The following is a 10959-nucleotide window of genomic DNA, read 5'->3' as shown; positions in this document are numbered from 1 at the left end:
TGTGTATAAATACAAATATAAATATATATATATATATATATATACATAAATATATATATATATATATATATATATATATATATATATATATATATATATATATATATGTGTGTGTGTGTGTGTGTGTGTGTGTGTGTGTGTGTGTGTAATCTGAAAAATGTGTAAATCAAGACAACCTGAAAATTTGTTTTCAACTCTAAGCTAAGCATGAATTTTTTTTATTATTTTAATTAAAAATCTAAGTTAAGACTTATGTAAATCATACTACTTTAAAAATTATTTCTTAAGAAATTTCTTTAGAGTTATCCTAAAAGGTAAACTTGAATATATAACTAACTAGGGATTAGAAAAATTAAAATTTATCAAATAGATAAATTATTAATTAACTCTATTAACTTGGCAAGTGATTTTTTTTTGAAGAGGAAAAAAAGAAAGCTATACAAAAAGGTAAAATAAAAAAAGAAAAAGTAATTACTTCCCTCCTCCACACCTAAATTTTACATTTTCCTCAATGCAAACTCTATGATGGACAAAGTAAAGCAGATAAGAGTTGAAGAACTTACAGTTGTCCGGCTGACCTAGATGATAAAGAATCTGCAATTACCTTTGGTGCGAGGAGGATGAAATCAAAATTTTATTCTTTTTTTATATATTTTTTTTGTTTTTTTATGTAGAGGAAAAAGAACAAGAGATTGTCAAGTGAGGGAAGAATAAATTATTATTATTATTATTATTATTATACAAAACAAACAAAGAATGTAGAAAGAAGGGTTTAACATGAAGAGCTCATATTCTACTTCGAACCTACCTTATTGCTAAAAATTCTCCCCCGGATTTTAAATAATCTCAAAATGATATAATCAATATTGTGCTTAAATTTCGAACATTCCAAAGTAGTCAATGATTTCTATCGCAATGTGAGGTAGGTATTAATGGTGTCATGCATTTTGAATTTGATCTTAGATTCTTGGTTTGTAAATGTTTGACCTCTAACAACCAATTGTTCTTTGATAACTTCCTTAATTCCAAGATTCCTGAATAATGTGTGCAAATTTAGTTGTTGTTTATTTTCTAAGAATCTAAGTTCATCAAAAAAGAGTTCTTAAAAAGTTACGTTACAGGAGCATGCATTTGACATAGCTTCCTCATTTTGAAAATTCTGATCTGCTTTTTCTAATAACTCCATCTCCTCACAAAAAATTTCCTCAAAACTCAGATCTTACTTATCTTCTTCTTCTGTTCTTTTCTGAATGTAGTTCACTTCCATGGGTTGATCATATGGATCACTAGGTTGCCTTCCTAGGTTGAAAATATTAAGGTCAACAGTTATATTCATAAAAGATAGTTTCATTTCACCCGTTCTATAATTGATTAAAGCATTGGAGGTTGCTAAGAAAGGTCTTCCTAGAATGACTGGGATTTGACTTTTGAGATAGGAGACATGTTGTGTTTCTGATACAATGAAATCAACAGGAAAAATAAACTCTTCCACTTTGATCAGAATATCCTCTACCTCTCCCTTAGGAATTTTCATTGACCTATCAGCTAATTCTAGGATACATCTTATTGGTTTAAGTTCTCCTATACTTAGCTGTTGGTAAACTAAATACGGAAGGAAGTTTACGCTGGCTCCCAAGTCTAGAAGTGCCTCCCAAGTCTAGAAATGCATTATCAATGTGAGTATTTCCTATGACGCATAGAATTGTAGGACAACCGGGGTCCTTAAATTTTAACGACATGGGTTTTGAAACAACTTCACTAGGGTTGCAGCTAAAAAGACTTTCTTTGGGACATTTGTGGTTCTTTTCTTAGTGCACAAGTCTTTCAAGAACTTTGCATAAGTGGGGATTTGTTCAATCGCGTCTAAAAGAGGGATGTTGATCTTGACCTGTTTAAATATTTTTAGGATTTTCTCAACCTGCGGTGAGTTTTTCCTAGGTTTGAGCCTGTCTGGAAATAGGGCAACAGGTTTATACATGTCTAAATTAGGCTCAATCTCATGTTTAGTTTCTTGGTCATCAAGAGGAGTCACATCATCAAAAGGGGTGTATTGGATGGGAGAAGGGGTTTGATCTGGTGGCACTCTAACTTGGTTATCTATCTGTTTTCCTAACCGTAAGGAATGAATTGCATTCATTTGAGCTTCGTAGGATGAACTAGATCCTGTGTCCTTAGGATTGACCACGGGTTGACTCGAAAAATTTTCTTTCTCTCTTCCACTCACGGCATTAGCTAGTTGACCAAGTTGGATTTCTAATTGAGCTATGGCTTGAGTGTTAGAGTTAAGAATTTGTCCATTTGATTACATGAAGGAATTCAATGTGTTGGATGTTTGAGTCAACATATTCGTGGTTTGTGTAGAGGTCTTAATTATGGTTTCTAACCCCTTTTCTAAGACATTAAGACGTCTATCATGATCTGAATTGGGAGGAATATGAGTTGCAGTTTGATGAGGAGGAGGCTGATCTTGAAATGGCAGATTAGGTTGTTAGAAATTTGGTGGAGAACTGAAAGAAACTATGTTTCCTCTAGGAAAGTGTTGGTTTGAAGTGGGATTAAAATTTTAATTTCCGGAGAGATTTCCTTGATTCCATGCAAAATTAGGGTGATTTCTCCAACCCGGATTGTAGGTTGGAGAGAATGGATCATTCACAGGATGCTGGAATGCACCGTTAACCTGTACAAGTGGTTGATTGTTTCCTAAGAGAGGATATTCTTCTGAGACATGAGATGGTGAAAGACAGTTATGACAACTTGATGTAGAAACTTAATTGATTTGAGCTGGGGCTCTTTCTTTGACTTCTAAGGCTTCTAACCTTTGTAGTATTGTCGTCATCTTTGCTTTGGAGTCAATGTTCGACTCTAAGGAGAGACCACTAGACTTAGGTTGGAGAACTGATGCAACTTTGTCATCACAGTGTTCCCACTATATGGTTTTCTCGGATAGAATTTCTAGAAATTCCTAAGCTTTGTCGACGTTCCCCTTGGCACATAGATTCTAAGGAAGTTTTTAAAGAACAATCCAATCCTTCATAGATGATTTGGCACAATTACCATTTCTCTAAACCGTGATGAGGGCGTTGGATAAGAAGATCCTTAAACCTATCAAAATACTTCCAGAAGGGCTCTCCCGGGATAATTTTAAAGTTCATGATGCTGTTTCTTAGCTTAACTATTTTGTGAATAGGGAAAATTTTCTTAAGAAAAATAGTGACGAATTCATCCCAAGTTGAAATGGAGTTTGTGGGTAAGCTATACAACCATTTCTTGGTCTTGTCCTTAAGGGCAAACGGAATAAATCGGAGTTGGATCGCGTCTTTGGATAGTTCTCTAATTTTTATTATAAGACACACTTCTTCAAATTCAGAGATAAATATATAAGCGTCTTCAGTTTCATTTCCTAGGAATTTTGGAAGCATGTTTATGTACTGTGGTCTAAGCTTAAAATTAGCTCCATTTACTTCGGGGAGTCTAATACAAGAAGGGATTGTATTCCTAGTGGGATAGCACATATCTTGAAGAACATGTGGATTAGCCATTTCTATAGTTGGTTCAACACAAATTAAGCAATTGGTATTATCCCTACCCCACGTTCGCATACACCGAAAAAATTTAAAGAAAAATAAAAGTTAGTATTTTTTAGATAATGAGTGGAAAAAGGAGAAAAAGAAAAACCTAACTAAAACAAATAAAAAACAATCACTTTGCAACCACTCTAAATTCTAGGGTTAAGCCTAACTCAGCTAGACCAGCTTCTAACCAAAAACTCCTTAAATTAAACAATCAAAGTTTTACTTGGTTAGTTAGCCAAATAAGGATAGTACTTAAGGGAGATCAAAGATCAATTAAGCACCTCGTTCCTTACAGAGCGCCTTACGCAACGCCTAAACCTTGCCTTAGACACCACTAATCTAAGAAAACTTGAACCGGTTCACTTACGGATTTCTTATTCCTTATTGAGCTCGAGTCTTTAGGGGGCCAACGTCAAATGAGTTTTAAAATGCTTGGATTTATGTAGTGAGGAATTAGTAATTTGTGGGATAAGAAAAGGGTGATGAAATCCTCACCTTATCTTGATTAGGGGGTATTACCCTTAAGAATATTTTCAAGTGTGTCAAATCAAGATGTTCAAACCACCTTGGTGAATTCCTACTAACTATATTCAATGCAACCCTATGAATTAAAAGCGACTACAAAGGATGATAAAAAGAAAAACTTTTTATTTATGGTCAACAAAAAGAAAATCTTTTTTTAAGTCCGAATTGTCTCTAATTGTGAAGAACTACCTAAAATAGTGGAATTAAAAATACTAGGAAGAAGAGTTATTAAAAGCAAATCTTCAAATAATCGATCTCCAATTCATGTTCTTCAAGCTCCAAGCGGTTTCTTCACAAGAAAACACACAAGTTAAAGAACTAAAATAATTAAAATTATACTTCAGCACCTTCCCTGGAAATGGCGCCAAAAACTTGATGGGGTCTAAATGATATCCAAAAGTTACAAATGCACAACCAATCAAGTTATGGTATAAAAGTTATCGATCTCACGAGGAAGGTGTTGTAAGAGATAATTAAAATCAGTTCTTATGTCGTGTGCGTGACAATTAGGAGTGATAGTTGAATATGATTGTGGAAGATATGATGAGTGTTGTGATTATGAACAGTGAAATTTGAGGAGAGAGAAAGAAAACTCAAGAAAGTGAAGATAGAAGTTTCAATGAGAAATATGAAGAATCTAGAGTTGAATCCACTAGCCAATTTTAATTATAAATTATGAACTATTCTCTTTATATCATATTTTACTTTAGATTTATTAAGCATAGACTATCAAACCACTCAAAGAAAGTATAACCTATCAAATTATCATCTAAACAAAATTAATATTCATGAAAAAAACAATAACTAGATAGTAATTCTAGAATCATAAGCATAACCTAATCAAAGTACTCAAGATAAGCATAGATTATCAAAATTTTCTTCTACCAATTAGTTCTCTAGTTGATTATTCTACCCATGATCAATTAAAGTGCAAGAGAATAATTCACAAATATAAAAGAAATTAGACTAGCGTCATACAATTCTAGGGTTTCTACAAGAATTAGTTCCACATATTTAAGGAAGAGAAACAATAAAAGAAAAGAAAGGAAACTAATTACAAAGAAAAGAAATTATAAAAATAAATCTAACTAATTGTAAAAGAAAAGAAAAATAAATCTAAACTATGCAAGAAAATAAATCTAAGCTACTAAGCGTAAAATAAAATAAAAACAAGAAAATAAATCTACTCTACAGTACATGAATATAAATCTAAACTACTAAACAGAAAAGAAATAATTACAAGAATATAAACAGAGAAAATAAAAGACAAAACTTCAAATTGATCTTCATCTTCATCGTCATCATCAAACAAAGAGAAGAAAATATGAAGAGGAAAAGATTCTATTAATTGTAACAAAAGTTACAAAGTGGAAGGTCTTCTTAATCAAGAGTAACCCTCCTCTCTCCAAAAAAAGAGTTACAAAATTTTTCACACCCTAATCCCTCACTATCTACCCCTATTTATAGTATACAATAGTGAATGAGAGCCGTTGGATCAAAACTTAAGCCCTAAGATAATTACAGCAACAAATAAAGAAGTTTGGTGAAAAAGGAAATAAATCATGTAAATCTGGACAACTTGGTAACGTCTGGTGTTTTGACCATATCTCTCTGGTATCAACTCGGATTTAGATGAAAAAACATTCTATAGAAAGCTGAGAACGAGATCTACAACTTTTGTATTTATGATATCTCTAAAATTGATACGGGTGTATCTTCTCTTCAGAACTTAGGATCCTCATGGGAGCTTGAGGATAGATGATTCTCATGGTAGCTTGAGAATAGAGGTGTAAAACAACACAGTGGAATGTAGGTTGTAGCGTGGAACGAGACGGTAAATCGAAGAATCGAAGCATCCAGTTTTTAGCCCGTGAGTCGACTCATAATAGTCATGAGTCGACTCATCAGGTTGAGTCAACTTATGCCTGTCATGAGTTGACTCACGAAACCCAGCCGTTTGTCACCAGTCTTTGACGAGTCGACTCATCTCAGTCATGAGTCCACTTATTGCTGGTTTTGTGTTTTGTCTAGTTTTCAGACGAGTCGATTCATCTCAGTCGTGAGTCGACTTATCGAAGGTTTCCTGGTTTGTTTAGGTTTCTGTTTGCATGAATTCCTATTAGGTTTGGGCTTGGTTATTTACCACTTTACCATCCACATTGTTACACCTATATAAGGGATTGTTTAGGGTTTCTAATTAATCAGAGGTAATCAAAGTGAGATTCTAATAAAGAGAGATTAGGGTTTAGAGAGAATTGAGAGCATGTTCCCGATTCTAGTGCGATTGTGAGAGAGGGATTATAATCTTTTTATACTCATAATCTAGAGAGGGTATTTTCCTTTGCCACATACTGAATTATTCTTGTGTTTCTGTCATCCTCTTCTCAACCCACCTTTTATAATTCCGTGATCAAAGGTGATCGTACGGCGACTCGTATCAAGTTGGTATCAGAGCGATCAAATCCCATAGAGGGGGCATCCTGTGTATGATTCTGACTCGATCGTAATACAAGAAGCTAGGCGAGATCGTTATTTCATTAGAAGGAGTCCAGAAATCAAGGAAGAAGAAAATGACTGAAGGAGACAGTTGTAGGCTATCTAAAAATCACAACAGATAGCTGATCCCCATCAAACACCGATGACGAAAGTTACAATCTGACGACTTCCATAAGGCTACAATTTGAGGACTTTCACGTAGATCGCTGAAGGTTACAATCTGACGACCTTCACGACAACTGATGAAAGCTCTAATTCAACAGCCTTCACAATCAACATCGGGAGTTACAATCTGATAACTCTCATATTTTTAAGGAGCCAAGACGAAGGTTACAAGGTGACGATCTTTGCAACGCTCTAGCAAAAGAGACTACAAATTGACGGTCTCTTCATATTAAAACGCAGATATCTCTCAAACCGTAAGGAATTTGGCGAAACGGAGGAAGCGAACCAAAGCCTTTGGCTCAGTTCGGATGGCCCCGTCTCGTCGAGATAGCCGATTTTTATATATAATTCGTCCAATTCCGACTTACTGTTTGAAAGTTATAACCTGTTCTTCGCAGTAAGTTATGTTCTGGAGTCCGTTTGTAAGACTGCACTTCGTCTAAGTATTGGACTTAGCATGAAGTTCGTCGAGCCCACCTAAGGATCACCTCTGCATCCAAGATTCAAAACGCAGAGGTCATGCCCGCGTTCTAAACTCAAAACGCAGAGGTCGTGACCTCATTTGAGATTCAAAACGCAGAGGTCGTGACCTCATTTGAAATTCAAAACGCAGAGGTCGTGACTGCGTTCCAGATTCAAAACGCAGAGGTCGTGGCTGCATTCCAAACTCGAAACACAAAGGCCGTGGCTACATTCCAGAGTCCAAATGTAGAGTTTGCGGACTCAAAGCACAGAGTCCATGCAGAACCCACCTCTGCGTTTCCCAAACACAAAATGCACACGGACTGTGCGTTCTCCAGCAAACATCTAACTCTGTGACGCAGAGTTAAAGCACAAACACACACATAACATGCGTTCTTCAACAAACTCAACTCTGCGTCCCAACTCTGCGTTTCAGAGTTCACAACGCTGCGCGAACTGTGCGTTTTCAGCCTAAAACAGGCTCAGCTGTGCGTTTTCAGGCCCAACTCTGCGTTTCAGATCCAGAAACGCATAGTTCAGGCCCAGAATACTGTTTTCAGCGTTTGACTCATTCAAGCACGATTTGAACGGTTCTAGAACCGTTTTCTCCCTAAGATTTTAGGGGATCACTACCCTATCATAGAGAGATTTATCGGGGGGGTGGTTACATCCCACTCAGCCCATTGAGGAGCAAATTAAGGGGGGCTGTTACACCCCTTTAATCCCCTATAAATACCTCGAAACTCAATTGAGTTCGGATCCTTCTTTTTGGGCAGCAAAGAAGAGATATTCGGCTGGCTGGAGCTGGCTCTTTGGGGATCCTTGAGCGGGCATCTTGGAGCTTTCTGCAGCAACAAAGTCCTTGGAGCATTCATCATTGCCTTAAAACTGACTTTCGGTTAAATCAACTCTTTTTCAAGAGTTCAAACTCATTCAGAGTTAAACTCGAGTTGAACTCGATCTGAGTTATCAACTTGTCCAGAGTTTCAAAACTTGCTATGCAAGTCCTTCTAAAACTCGCTCTGAGTTATTAACTCGTTAAGAGTTATTTTCAAACTTGCCACGCAAGCTCTCCATAACGTCAAATCGTGAGGAGAAGACCACGTTCCAGTGAATCAAGACATTCGGATCGTCAACGAAGAGCAAACTTGACGCGAGCATTCGAGGGAGGCACTCTATCGCCACCGTGAAGAACCCAGAATTAAACAAAGGGGAGAATCAAATTCATTTTCCTCTCTTTTGTAATCGGAAATCCAATTGTAATCGAGATTAAGAGAGTTGTAATCATTCTTTTTCTAAGCAGTTAGAGAGAATAAATCAAATACGATTCTTTCATTATTTTTCTTATTACAAATTTTCCATCAAACAAAAGATGGCGACTCCGCTGGGGACTAGCTTATCTGATGAAGAAGTGGTGGCACAATCCAACGTCAAGCTCGCTGGAACAAGCCAAGTTTGAGAAGGCCCTCTCCTCCGGATCCCTTAGCCTCAAGGCTATGCGCAAGATCCACAAAGTCTCCAAGGAGACTAAAGCTCCAATGGTTGCTCCTATGCCAAAGGAAACCCTCTCCTTTAGCCGAGATTGCTCGAGCAGCCCCTCCTCTGAAGGAGTGGGCTCGGTTTATGCCAAACACATCCCTCAGGGGCGCGTTGTGCAATCAAAACGCAGCCTTCAGAGGTGCGTTTCAATATCAAAACGCAGAACTCAAAACTGCGTTGATCTGGCAGAACGCAACTCTCAAGAGTGCATCCCAGAATCAAAACATAGCCTTCAGGGCCGTGTTCCACAAACTGAACGCAAATTTCAGGAGTGCGTTTCAGAACCAAAACGCAACTCTCAGGAGTGCGTTCAAGATCCAAAACGCAGACTTACGAACTGCGTTAACCGACAAAAATGCAACCGACAAATGTGTGTTTCATCAACAAAACGCAGACTTCGGTCTAGCGTTAGTAAAATAGAACACGACCCTCGTGTTTCTTCTTCAAAACACAATATGATTCATCGTGTTCAAAAAGATTAATGTGGATTCAAGATCCATGTTCACCAGGAGCCAGTCATGTCCAATTATAGACTGAGGGTTCCAATTCAAACCTCACGATCAGTGAGTAATTCTCGAGTCTTTACAATAGACTTGAGAGAGTTCATATCGAGAGAAGGACCGATGCAATAAGTCATTCGTTCATTCCAATGTGAACGACTGATTCCTACAGTCCTCTTGGGATGTTAATGCTGCACATATGCAGCCAAACTGTTGGTGTTCGACCAATTTACGAATGTTGCTTTACCTAACCAACGACGACGTTATCACAGGAAGAAGTCTCCAGAGACCGAATATCCTGGGGTCACTGTCAATGTGATAGGGAGAGGGAAAGCCTCGGGTCCTAGTTCCGATGACTCTGAGACAAGTCGTTCACCGACCGTCAGAGAAATCGCTAACGAGTTTGCAGGAGTCTACCAACGCACTTGGACTCGAACAGGAGCCATTCCTCCTATCAACTATCGGAGTTTATCCAGAGGAACTAATTCCGATGATGAACACTCAGCCATTGCAGAGTCCCAGTCATCAAGCTCTTTTGTTGAACATGAGAGCTTCGCTTATATGACGGGAAACCATGAAGATCTCGCGAAGAGACTTGATGAACAGGAGGCCATGTTCAAATCTCAACAGGAGGCCATCAATGAACTCATGGCCATGTTGACTCAAATCGGCGCAGACAAGGCCAAATCTCAGGAGACAGATTCGCCGCTTAGGTAAGAATCTTCCCGGAGGAGAAAAGCGTCTTCATCCCGACTTCATACAAGCAAAGGGAAGGAAAAAGTGATTGATGATGCTGCTTCTGACAAAGAAGCTCATAACCTGGAATCTTCCTCTCATGAAGGAAGAGAGACGGAGAATGAGCAAAATCTCCAATCTGCCAAAATGGAAGAATTGGAAACCCGTCTCAACGCCATTGCCAACAGAAGCGAGCTCCAAGACGAGGGAGTTGTCAGGCCCTATCCTGCCGAATGGGATGCAGCCCCTTATCCTCCGAAGTTCAAAATCCTGACGTTACAAACTTTTGACGGTACAGGATCACCGAACCAACATATCTATCATTTCAAGTCACAGGCTAGAAATGTGATATCAAACGATGCTATACTGGTTCGATTGTTCATTGGCACCCTCAAGGAAGTTGCCTTTGAATGGTTCAGGAAACTTCCTGCCGGATGTATCCAAAAGTGGACAGATCTAGAGAGACTATTCCTGTCAAGATTCTTTGAAGAGGATACAAAAGTCTCCATTCATACCATTCTCGCCACTAAGCAGAAGAAGAGGGAGTCCGTCAAAGCCTTCGTCAAAAGGTTTCGAAATATGGCTCTGCGATGTCCGACAGGTATGACACAGTCTACCCTAGTGCAGACCTGTCAACACAATTTGCAAACCGACCTCCTAGCCCAAATAGGAGTTGCAGAATGCCGTTCCTGGAGACAACTAATCTCTCAAGGCGAACAGGCTCAAAAGATTATTGCCAGGATCAAAGCTGAAGAACAAAGTAGGCAGGATCAACCTGAGCAATCGGACCAAGCCCAACCTTCTCCAGAGCAATCGGACCAAGCCCAATCTCCTCAGTCAGAAGGGGAAGATACTATGATCACTGAAGCTAATCCTCTTCAGTAGGATGCCGGGTCTCCAATAACTATCATGTTAACAATTACCTCTGATAGTCTAACTCGTTAGATAGTGGCCTACTAGGCGAT

Source organism: Asparagus officinalis, chromosome 6 (assembly GCF_001876935.1).
Source record: "Asparagus officinalis chromosome 6, Aspof.V1, whole genome shotgun sequence".
In the NCBI taxonomy this organism is placed as follows: Eukaryota; Viridiplantae; Streptophyta; class Magnoliopsida; order Asparagales; family Asparagaceae; genus Asparagus; species Asparagus officinalis.
This window is presented reverse-complemented; position numbering follows the sequence as displayed.